Below are 13,036 nucleotides of genomic sequence, written 5' to 3'. Positions count from 1 at the left end.
TAAATCTCACCAATATGGATTTTTGTTCTTTCCCTTGATAATCGCTTCAGATACATATTGTTTCTTGACTCTTTGACGTACATCTATATGTCACGCTTTAAGGCTATTACTCTGTGTCAAAGACGTAACGCTCCAAAAAATACTTGCTTTTATTTCATTAATTTTTCAGCGAAGAAGATACTGCTAATAATAAATCAGGTATCGAGAACATACGCGGGGCAACGTTCGATTTTGTAAATCGCTTAAAATTATTTCAGAAAGAGATTTATGAAGTTGATCGTAACATTGACGGGATACGCCTTTCCAATTTTCCTTGAGTAGGATAGGTCATTGTTCTATTCCTCTGTAATTCCATTTCCAACAGATCGACGCTCATGAAATTGACAAATTTCTGTCTTTCCAATCTTACCTTTGTAACATTCTGGCTTTCCAATTCTCCTTAAGTAGAATAGGTCATTGATACCAGAACTATTCCGCTCTCCTCTGTAATCCTACGTCCAAAATATCCCAGTAATCTAAAATCTCCATTAAATCATCCACCAAAGAACCAAAACGTGATCCAACTCGAAGCCGCGAGATCATCGTTCACTCGCAAGCTTGTTCCTCTTCACGGAAAAACCAGAGGTGCTGTACTATACGATGAATTACATTTGTAATGGTAGGAGGCGAGCGTACGTTCGAATGTCCGCTATAAAATAGCTACGTAACGTGTTCCTGGAAACGAAACTTTGGGAGAATTTCGTTTACAGGAAGACGGTTTGTTCGCGGAATACCGCGACTCGCGAGACATGGAAAAGAAGAGGAACGGATAAAAGAGCGAGAGACAGAAGGGTAGAGTTGTTTTTCGGCGTGATCCAAGCGATAAGGCAAGGGGATTGCGAGCAAAGTTATGTGGACGATAAAATTCGCCCGGGTGTCTTAGTTGGATCGTACCGGAGAATTTTTCCAACCGACAACACGCAAGCGGTTTACGCAAGAAGGTCCCACTGGCTCTCGTGTAATCGTCGTTATTACGTAAGGCTCTTTTATTGTAACTTCGCGTTGCAAAGCAGATGCGCGGCTTTCGCACGCGTGCAACGCGTCTTCGGAATAGGCAAACCCGCTGCCTTTACGTTCATCGAGATTACAGCATGGACTTTTCTTTTTTTTCTTTTTTTAAGACTGAATTGCACAGTAACTGCGTATTTCTATTTTATTCGTCGGCATATTGCTCGGCAGATTTCACGAGATGATCTGAGACGTTTTATTTGTGTCTGAGATGCAATGGTGGATAGCCAATTCGTTCGCTATCTCGAACACAATGGTATGACAATCTGAGATGCGTTCCGAATGTGGAAGAAATTAAACGAATCACGGTACCTCGTTTCCTCGAGAATCGCTTGTTTAAAGGAATGACGGCCGGTGGGTAGAATGTTTGGAAAGGTTGTAATAGGATAGTAGACACTCTTTGTGGAACTCGAGACCGTTTAAAATACGATTATCGTATTATGTAAAGATATTGGAATTTTCATCTTTCGTAGAACCACCTTTTTAAGAATATATCTCATGTACGTTGTAATCACTCGTTTCAAATTAATCGTATAATAATATTTTTCGTTTCGCTCGCGAGTTATCGCAGTCATTTCGGTTGAAAAGTTTAAACACATTTGCCACTTACTCCAACATGGAATATCACACGGTTAGGATCGCTTCTAAACGCCAAGAGGTGCAAGAGAAATTCTTCGTTATCGATAATCCGCTTTCCACGCGATTCCAATTCATTAAAATGTATCGCTACGATGGTGGGGCTCAGTTGGCTCGCAAACGCAAACACACGTGGTCTATTTCGGTAATTGTCAATATTTAAAAGGTCAGATCTCTGCGGTTCGTTGCGCAATATCGGAAATAATAAGCCACGCCTGGAACTCGTGTTCCTGCTCCCCATGGACAGACGAAGAGGATCCTGTGGTCCAGCGTCGAGCTTCTTGAATGACGAAACTCGATTAAACTTGCCGGCCACGAAATAACATTCCCCGAAATGGAATTTATGGCAAAGACGAAAAACAGATAGGTGGAACCAGAGAGACCGAGGGTGTCTCCGAGTCTGAAGTATTACGATCGAAAACGATGCGGATCGTCGGCCGAAGCAATCGAAGTCTGCCAATCACGGTTTCAATTTGGACTGCACATTTTTTTGCAGCCATTCTACTTCTTGTATCGGTTTCTCCGCTGGCAAGGGCCGGTCGGCAGATCGGGTTCTACTTTCTAAATCTAACGCGGCTAGACAACTCGGCCTGCAACTTTCTGACAAAACGTTGAAACGGTACTGAGACGTTAATCGTCCTGTTTATTATCCTTTCGAGTACAAACAAGACGGATAACAATTATTTCCTAAATGATTAACTTGCTGGAAACAGACAGGTTGTTTCAATGTGTTTTATACGTTTTATCGTAGACTCTAATTTGTGTCAAAAATGTAATAATACACGAGAGATAGTACGTTCTAGGAAATTGACGAAGAAGAGTAAAACAGGCTTAGCTTATTAGTAGATTAAAGGATACGGTTATTGAGAATTCTATTATAAAAGAAACAACGTGTAATTTTGTTTGAAAAATGTTATTAGTTTATAAGTTTGATTTTACGTATATCGTGTATAGAGTAATTTGTTGAACTATGAACTAGAACTTGAACTAGATTCTTCAATATTTTAATATATATATATATACATCTTAATTTGTATAAAAAGTATTTTAGAAATTGCATAAAATGTGATAAACAAGTTTGGTTTGACAGGTTAAAGAATTTATGTGTTTAGACATATCTTGCGAAGAAGTAACGTACGATATTGTTACAAAAATATCTTTAGTTTATAAATGTTTGGACTTTTCTTTTACATCTATCGCATTAGTCTTTTTGCACATTTGTTACTAATATGTTCCCATGTTCAGCATTAATGTAATGGAACATATTAGGATGACCTGTTTCCATTAGGTTGTTCTATATAGCGCGCATTAGCAACGCTGCGAGCAATGTGATTTTCCATGAAATCATAACGTGCTTACTTCGCTTTTGTTAATAATCCCAGTCAACTTCAACGCCAAATACATTTATCTTCAAGTTCATCTAATGCAGGCCTCATTACGCTTTGTATTCGTCAAACCATAATACGTGTCTGACTATAATCAGGACCATTTCACTTTACTCGTAGGCAGCGATTTCAATGCGTTCGTGTGATTCATCGAATCGATACGCTTTAAACGATTCTTTAACTGTAACATTCATAGATTTAAAAGTTATAAAAATCTAATCTCCGAGTTTTACCATAATTTATAAGGCCTATAGAATCTTAAACGTTTCACGAACGTTTTATTAATAGATTGCGGATGTTCATGCGATTGTAGAAAATTTAGAAATGCAAAAATGTATAAAATGTCTATATAGTATTGCGTGAAAATATATGGAATATCCATAGTTAAATACTTGCTATAATATTTACTTTAGGTTCACGTTTAGGTTCTGTTTCTTTAGTTCCGTCCACAAAGACATTGAATTGTATAAAGATCCGCAAAACTAGAAAAGTATAATACATATATTATTTGCTTTATTTATTATACGATTTGTTTATTTACTCGTTTAAAAACATATGTATCTATCTATACGCTTGTTTATTTACTTATTTATCTCGTTCTTCGATCGAAATCACAGGTATAGATAGGTGTTCGTAATCAACTAGGCATAACAAAAGAAGGAGCGCCCTCTCTCGACGGCACGCTTTACCAATCGATTCTGACTATGAGAAAGAATTAAGATCGAAGTAGGTGGACAAGATTCAAGTAACACCAGCGAGCAATCGAGATTTACAATTGCGTTTGAACTTACGGAGAGGAGTCGTTGCACGTAGAAGAATAATCCTCTTTCCTTGACCGTTCTTCTTTCCGGTAATTGGATTTGCTCGCTCGTACGTTTCAGCGCATAAGGAATAGCGTTAAGTCGACTTTGTTGGGAAGCTAGTATCAAAGGTATCCCCGCGAGCAGTGTGGTCGATTCTCGGCGTACCTCGAGTGCGATCGATTCTCGGCATAGCTCGAGTGCGATCAATTCGCAAAGTCACCGTATACGATCGCTCGGGAAACGATAAAAGCGCAAAGTCGTTTACTGTACTAATATTTTCGTAGAAAATTGGTCGATACTGGCGCGTGAAATTTTTATATATGTGTCAGTCGATAAAAATACAGATATTTATCGTATTTATAATACGAGTTTTATAACATCGAAAAAGATTTAGATTGCAAATCGGTTGTGATTGAGAAATAATCGAATAATATTTCCGACAGTCAAAAGCTTTTATAAGTTGTTAAATATTTAAATGGTTCTAAATAATGGTTATAATTGGGTTTTTTAATTGATTATTATTAGCGAGGTTAAATTCTCGAATAGCTTTTTATCGATCGTGAATCTATTTTACCGGTGGTTATTTTATTCTTCGAGTTGACGATCGTAACTACGGAATACGAATTAAAGACGAGATGGAACTGAAAGAATCGTAACAAAAGTCAGGAATACATTCTTCAATTTGTTTCAGATGACAGAAGTCGATATTACTACGAACCCTTCAATTATCTGCGCTGAAATTTGATTCCGCGAAATTAAGGCATTAACGTACTTCACGAGTAAGTGCCGTAAAGGTTTACGACTCTATTCCTCTACGCGGCGAAACAATACCTTCTATTAAATCCTCTGATAGTTAGGAAAGATGTCTACGGCACAAAAGGTTTTTTTACCGTGCAACAAAATACCTCGTTACTTAGTCATCGGATATCGAGTATATCGTTTCCCCCCGGGAAGCGTGAAAAATTCTCCCAGCGAGAAAGTATTTTCTCTCGTTGAACAAAGAGGTCACGACGATTTGTTGCGGAACAATGAGGATCTCCCGGTGTCGTCAGGGCGGCACTGCAGGCTTCGTTTAACCGACAGAAGAAAGAAGGTTAAACGCTTTGCACGGCAATTATCGATACTGGCGTTTATATCCGTGGATAAATTCCGGCACTGACTCTCTCTAAAACGAATCCAACGTACTTCCTAATTATCATTCAAATAAAATATACAATCGGAGACAAAAAAGGTAACGGAGATGGATATCGATAAAGTTTCGTTAATTACGGTTTCTTTACACAAAAATGTAAATATTACTTACAATTATGTACTTGGAGCATAATCTATCTGGTATAATGACGTATAATAAATAAAAGTTAACGTTTTTACGACGGGTATCATGTACGCACGGCTTTGACTGTCAGCGATTAAAATAGTATACGAGTCGCGTAAAATTATTGCACATTAAAACAGGTGTTTGCAGAGCATCGAGGAAAGACAGAGGAGTGCCAAAATATTAAGAAAGTATAAATTTGAAGGAAAACGCGACACAATTTTGTAGGTGTCCCCAAATGATGAAACGTACAGCCGAAAGCGCCTCGTCGTGAAAGTGTTACATACTTATAACACTTGTACTAATTCCATTAAACTTCGTTGATACCATTTCTACTACCTGTCCATTTATTTTCGTTACCGACTGTACCTACCGTTCGCAAATTGTTCCGTAAAACGATTTTTCGTGTTACTTCTGATTCGTAAGTTTCTGATCATTCGTGTATTGTTTTTCGTGGACGATTGGACCGACATGCGCGCCTCCTCGCACTGAAACTACAAATTAGGATTTATAACCCTATAATATTCGATTGCTAACCTGGTAAAGCTGCTCGTAAATTTCGCCGGCATACAAAATTGGACAACATTGGCCAGTGATTTATTAGTCAGTCGGTAACTACTTCATTACGTGCCGGAGAGGTCAACGCCGAAAATTCCGGAACTTGATTACTTGCTCGTCGCTTTAATGCTGCGGATTTAATCAGTGACCTTTTTTGTCGTGTGTGTAATGTGTGGTTTGTGGGACGTTCTTATTCACCAACGGAGCAAGGTAAATGCGAAGTATTTTAAATTCATTGGTTTAATAAAATGAATAATAAAATGAATAATAAAGAAAGGAACAAGATGGGATCGATATTATAAATCCAGAGTCGTTAATTGAATATCGAATGGGAATTCAAAACTGTATTTCTGAAGTGACGCGAGTTTGAACCATCGCGTCCCATTGAACGGATTTTGTCATAAATCTTTCTTTCGCTTAAAATTCAAACGGGTAGGATGATACGAAAACGATCAATATCTATTTGAAATTTAGTTCATGAGCGGAGAAATAAATAAACGTACATGCATATCGTATAACATAGCAGTTACGATATTTGGTTATCCCTATTTTAAATTTACTATTTGTCGCAGAAGAGAAAATTTTAAAACATTTTAAAATGCATGAGAATTTTATAACTTCCAGCGTGTTTGATCCATAGCGCAGATCATATTTCAGTATGATGGATAGAAAGGATGCGTATAAAAATAGATCGCAGATTTTCGCTGGTTCGGAATACTATTGCTCAGGGACGTACTCATGGGTATTGTTAGTCGATCAATTTCCGCGATTGTGTTACCTGGGAATTCAGCAAGCTAGGCATTATAATCGTGAAACTAGATGATTCTTATTCACATAATTCCTTGATATCGTCACGAACGATCGTGACTTGCAGCAGCCGAATAGGCGACGAGCATGTATACAAGGTTCGCAGCGACGATCGATATATTCGGGCAGTTACGGTAGGTTAGTTGTTTCCTTGCTGTAATAATGTACGAGAGCATACGCGATTAGATGTGTGTTTGATGCCCTAAATTTCCTAACAACTGCATTAAAATTTTCAAACGAGTATTGTCGCTGGGTTTTTACGGCACGTAAACCGTATCTAACCTCGAATGCCGTCAATATTTTACAATCTTGAATTCCCTTATAAAGAAAGAATTTTAAAGATATACGACGCTCGTGAAATAAATATTTCACCAGTTACACAACAGTCGAGATACGTAGAATATTTTTTCTTTTTAAACGAAACCTCGCACAAGTACTATGTATGTGTCGTTTCGTTTAGATACAAAGTTTCTAACCTAATACGTATAATACAAAGTTATGCTATATTACAAGAATCTGCAATCTTCTTATTCTCAAGATCGTACTCTACTACAATAGCAGTATAATTTACGGTATATACGTACTTAATACACGCAGTTATCTAAAGATTAGCTTAAATACATCTGGATCGCCTGACCTAAATGTGAGATATTACAAATATCTAACGTAACTCCCTTATCTTAATTGAAGATATACAATCAAATTTCCAAAATCATTAATTCCTGATTTGATGAGAAAACGCGAAACTGTAACGTAAGTAGAGATACGTTAGCATGGTCTGGCCGTAGAACGTTATCGACGTCTATGTAAAGTATCGCTCTACTTACGTTCCATTGCGTGGCTGATATATATTGATCGCGGATAATTGATACGAAAACAGTAGCCACAATCGCAGGAAGTAATTTAACGGTTACGCCGTGGAGGAAAAGTGGAAACAAAACGTGTTACAGAATGTCGGCGAGCACGCGTCGCGTCGGGCGCACAGGTAGAAATACGCGTACAGTTTCCTCTGGGCGATCGATAAATTCAGTCATACGCGTTGTGCGGTGCTTCAGTTCTGTTCCTCGGCACGGTAATATCGTATGTGTGTATACCTAACGCATTGAATTTCGTACAGCTCGGGGAATGATTGTATAACGATGAACAATAGGACTTGGGACTCTAGCGGGAGGGCATTATGGCAGAGCGGATGTTGTATAACGGTTAGCCAGCGAAGAGGAACGAGACGGGAGCAGCAAACCGTAAACGCCACGAGCGTTCATCCTCTCTGTCTTTTTTCTTCTATCGCGTTTCTTTTTACCTATCCCTCTTCTTCTCCTTCTGTCTCTTTTCTTCTACCCCTTCCTTAATTTCCTCTTTGTTTCTCGCGACACTCTCTTTCTCATTCTGTATTTCTATCCGATATCATCTTTTTGCTTTTATCCGATGCTCTCCTTTTACACCATACACCTTTCTCTTTATTCTCTCTTATCGCTTCTTCGATCTTTCTTTCCGGTTTCCTCTGCTCCTTTCCGTTCCTGTATCTCCTTTGTTTCTCTTTGTCCTCCTCTGATTTATCTCTTTCTGTCGTCTCACTTGCCCCCCCCCCTCCTTCTTCCTTTCCCTACTTCGCCGAGACATTCTCTAGCTTCTGGTCTTGCCCGTGCACAGGTGTACGTGTGCGCGCGCACGCGTGCGACCGAGAGGGAACATCGCGGTATAACACGAAAGGGAGAAAGATAGGGGACAAGCGAGAGAGAACGTCGCGCGCCACGAGACTCGAAATAATATCAATGTTACGAGTCGAGGACAGAACTTGTTCTCGCACCTGCCGGGCGTGTTTCCGCGTGTTCGACAGAATCTTCTACGTATGTACACTGTATACCGTACACCCTGCAGCTATTAACTCGTATTCGGTAGCGTATCGAAGGCACCCTATTTACGGGGATTTTGTTGGTCGCGTTATTTGACCGGTGTTTAGCATCGCGTTAGTTAATTAGTCCTCGTTTCTGTTTCCCTAGCTTGTTTTCAATGTTTTTTATAATAGCATGTGCAAGGCAACGAGCATATATTGGTGCACGAAATGGGAACGAGTTTTATTAGTTACTAGAAGGGAAGAAAAAAATATTATACCACCGGTGCACACTGACATCATTGTGTTCCATAATAACGACACCCACCAGGCTGGAAGAGGTGGCGCTTGCAACGATTGATCGCCGCCTCAGACTTTTTCTATTAATAAACGCCGATATAAAAAGAAGAAGCAATTCGTCGTTAATTCCCCATGGCATGGTAAACGGTGTGTACGACCGTAATGCTCGCGATCGACGATGAAAATCACCCTTAGCCTTTCTCTCTTTATCTTGACAAACTGCTTGTCTCGCTTTTTTATTTTCGTTCTTATTTACACCAGGAAGAAAAGAGGAAGCAGCGTGTTTATTCCACCTAGCCGCCATCGTTATAAAACGGCCGCGCGATCGCGATCGGTCTCATAACGTCTATGGGTTTTTGTCGAAGATACAGATTTTTTTATCGAAGAGACTCGTTATACAGGAATGTTGGCAATCATAGTATCTCTAAACTTTACTTTCGTTTGCTCTCCACCAATTCTTCAAACAAACCAGATAATGAGGTACGCTCGGATCGATAAAATTGAATTGGATCAAGGTGTTATTAGAGAGGAATTAGTTTCACGAGAGAAATGTTTTCTACGCGAATCGAATTTTTTACCAGAAATTACTGGAATAGGGTCAAACACACATACATATTTATAGAAAAATATTTTTCTCACGAAATCTAGAACTCGGTTCGTTGGCCATTAGAATTTCAAAATACGCGTAGCACGACGCGTTCTATATAATTCTACATACTCCCACGCGAAAAACAGCGTGAAATGACTTCTCACCTGTTCTCTAATCTACAGTTCTTAGGCTATCGTTCTACGAATTCGTGGGGGCAGAAATAGATATTTTTCGCGTGACGAACAGCCGTTCGCGCGCCGCCCTTTGTCCCGATGTTTTCGTGCAATTAAACGCGCGTGTTACGCGGATCCACTTTAATTAACTTCGAAAATAATTGTACGCGCGCGCCCTCGTTGTTCAATATTTAGTATCGCGAAATAGGACGCTAATTAGCGAACGTATGGTAAATGTATTATTCATCGCTTTAATTAAACATCGGCTGCGCTCATCCAGACCGAATGCTACGGTTAACTGTGCGTGAGGAAAGAAAAAGCGAAGGAAACGTAATCGCGCTGTTTAATAAACTCCTCGGTTTCTTTAACGCGTAGACTTCATCTCGTCTTCGTGTTAAATAAGGTAGCTTCGGTAACTGTTCTTCGCTTTCGTTGTTTCAAAGGAATTACGTTGGAAATACCGCCAAGGTGGCGAGTTTGTTAACGTGTTTAATAAAAATTTTAAAAACTAGAAGGCTTAAAAAAATTAAACAGTTTGAGAGCATCTTTGGTTTAAAATCATCGGTTGTAATTTAGTAAATCTTTTTACTTTTTATTTTTTACATTTTTCCGGTAAAACACGTTAATATAAACAATAATTCGTGTACACGCGTGTTTACTCATTTATTGGTAAAAATGTAAATCGCTTTAACCTTTTCTCCAAATTATCTTCTTACAAATGGTGTTCGTGGTCTGTCGCTTAGTTAATAACAGTTAGTATTAATTTTGTACAGTGTAAATCTTAATTAATCGAGGGTAGGAGAACAAAATCAGCCAGACTGTTGTTTTAAAGTGTTACATCTAAAAACTAATTGGTTCTGGTAATCGTTTATCCAGTGCTTGGCGTACTTTATCTTCCTCCAGTTTGTTGTTGAACTTTGCAGGCAGCCCAGGAATGTTAAATAATCAACGAACAAAAAATTTGCCTCTTATTAACGAAGTTTTATATCGTGCTCGTAATTTTAGGACGACACAATGAATTCGTTTAACGTGCCTATACGCGTTAATTGAATTATGTAATTCGATACACTTTTTATCGATTCGTCAGTGTTAAACTGGTTTAGCAATCGCTTCCACTTTCGATATCGTAAAGTATACTTTTACAAATACATCGATCGTATTATTTTTTGAAGAAGTATCTTTTATTTTTTAATTATTTCGAAAATACCAACAAAATGAATAAAAATAGCTGTAGTGTTAAGAAATTTCAAAGTAAATAACACTCTGTCGGGGGAAAAGCATGCGTCGCGTTATTTTACGTTATTCCGATGGTTATCGTTACTAAATTTTAGAAAGACACTGACGTCTTACAGGACTTCCGGTTTCGTTTTAGCACATGGTGCAACGATTCGTCGCCTCACATGCCTCGATGTCGTTCGTATATCGTTACAAATGTTTCCAAACACCCCCGGAAGAATAAATTTGGAGAAATTAAATTTTACAGGCAAGTTAACCGAGTTGGCACAGAATTGGTTCTCCATGCTCGAGTAGAGAAAACTTTCGTGTAATAGTTGACGTTATTTCATTCGATGACATCACGTCTTTCTAGATTCCGGAGGTTGTTTGTTCGAGATAAACATTTTTCACGTTCCACTCGTGTTAAACCTCGTGATACACGTATCTCTCTAGAATTTCCATATCATCGAAATTTTATAAATACGTAATGTTACCTGTAAATGCAACGTCATTTTAAGCTTCTTGATATTTATTTGTGCATTTCTCGCGAGATCGTTTCAGTCGCGGAGTTCCATCTTCGAAATATTTTCTATGTCGCGAAGTAATTTGTCCGTGAAGAGTAAATTGATATGAAATTCGCATAGATAAATTCGTTCGTTCGTTCGTTCGTTCTTTCGCTGATAAAGAAGAACGTAATAAAGAGATGTACATAGGTCGTCGTACAAAGTGAAAAATATTATGTCGAAAAATTGAATCGACTGTCTCTTAATAGAAATTTTATTAGTAATTAACACGGGAATAATCTATCGAGTGACGGTGACAGAGAGCTTGAACCATGGCGAGAGAAGTGACGACACGTCTGTGGCACGTCTGGCAAAAGTTATGAAGAGCGCGGGATTCTTGGCACCCCTGGCTTTCGTTTCGAGCTCGTACAACTCTGAAATATATATGCGCGTTTGATCGCTCGACTTTTGGTCTTCGCATATTCTATTTTAAATTGGACAGTTTAGTCACTAATCGACCGCGATTATTTCACGTCCGAATAAACATAGCGCAATAATTCAACTACATAGCAACCACTGTTTACGATCTATATGGCCAGTGTTTCCTTTGTCTTTGGAAATCGTTATCCACGTTGTAAAATTTCGAACGCGAATTTATTCACAGCGCAACGATTTTCGCGGATATTCGTTTGAAAATTTGTCAAATCATTCGTAAGCTACTACTCGATGAACTATATCGAAATACGAATTTCGTTCCACCGGTAGAGTATTTTATTCGTTTGAATTGCAAACTACTTCTTGCAATTCTAATTCGTTGTTTGCCGTACAAATATTTTTATATTCTCGAGAAAATTATTTTACATCGTGATCTTTTTATTTAGTTCAACGTACAATCTACGGCGTATTACGCGTTGATCGTTACACCATATGATTACGAAAGCAGACAATCGGTGCAAAACTATGTAAAACGAATTTGTTTGCGCCTTTGAATAGCTCGACACATTTTGTGTCTTCGTTCGATGCAAAAACACGGCAGAGTATTTACGTATAGATTTATTTTAAAAAACGAGCATATATTTACTATTTTTAAAGAGAACTCAACGAACGTATCAAGGTACGGAAGATCGTTAATTAGCTACAAATTACATCGAGCGATGTACCGAAGAATAACCGATTAATTACTCGAAGTTGACGATTCATTCGCAAGTTAACAACGCATATGAAAAATCTATGGGCTGAAAAAAATTACGTTGAGAACCACTTGCTGCCTATCTTCTCGCAACACGTGTCTGCATACGGGTAGAGCGGTGGCTTATCATTCGTATCGTAGATGTACTTTGCAACCATAACCGTAGACACACACGTAGATGGTCTCATAATCGTTATATTTTCGTGCTCTTCGAGCCGTGTCAATAAGAGGATCCGTTGTTTCGACGCGGGTATTTCCGCTTTCCGTCGAATAAGGCTTGCGAGAACGATTTCACCGGCGATCGTGTACAATTGCGTCGTAGTTTCTTTTTAACAAGCGAAACTTTCGATCTCGAGCGGATTTCCACGGTGAACTTTATAGGTTGTTTAGCAGGTGGCTTCTAATTTCAGGTTTATAGATTCTTGGGACGTATTTATAGTTTTGGGAAAATAGCAACGCGTGACTTCACGCGTCTGGTTATTTGCGACCTGTGTTTGTATCGTTTCGAAAGTTTTCTATTCGAACGCAACAAGACGTTACGTTGGATTCTATTAAGAAAGCAAACAGCGGCTAAACTATATTTTATCGATGTTAAAGAGAAAAAAAGAACACGGGAATTATTCAAATATCGACAAGAAATTGCAGTTGATTTGCTCGAAAAGAAAAAAGCCGATGGAAAAATATA

At 38.6% G+C, this 13,036-nt stretch overlaps 1 protein-coding gene and 1 long non-coding RNA gene across 3 annotated transcripts in view; one reads left to right on the top strand and one right to left on the bottom strand.

Moving 5' to 3' along the window:
- Positions 1-13,036, top strand: part of LOC126865674 (protein couch potato) — a 199,057-nt gene that overhangs the window by 10,098 nt on the left and 175,923 nt on the right. The gene's annotated exons all lie outside the window — the stretch shown is intronic.
- On the bottom strand, positions 2,666-9,880 carry LOC126867415 (uncharacterized). The gene is made up of 2 exons (XR_007690303.1): positions 7,379-9,880; positions 2,666-7,297 (listed from the first exon to the last, which is right to left on the bottom strand). It is a non-coding gene; the product is annotated as an uncharacterized LOC126867415 (long non-coding RNA).

Source organism: Bombus huntii, chromosome 1 (assembly GCF_024542735.1).
Source record: "Bombus huntii isolate Logan2020A chromosome 1, iyBomHunt1.1, whole genome shotgun sequence".
NCBI lineage: Eukaryota > Metazoa > Arthropoda > Insecta > Hymenoptera > Apidae > Bombus > Bombus huntii.
Note: the sequence above shows the minus strand (reverse complement) of the source record. Positions and strands in the feature narration are given on the sequence as shown.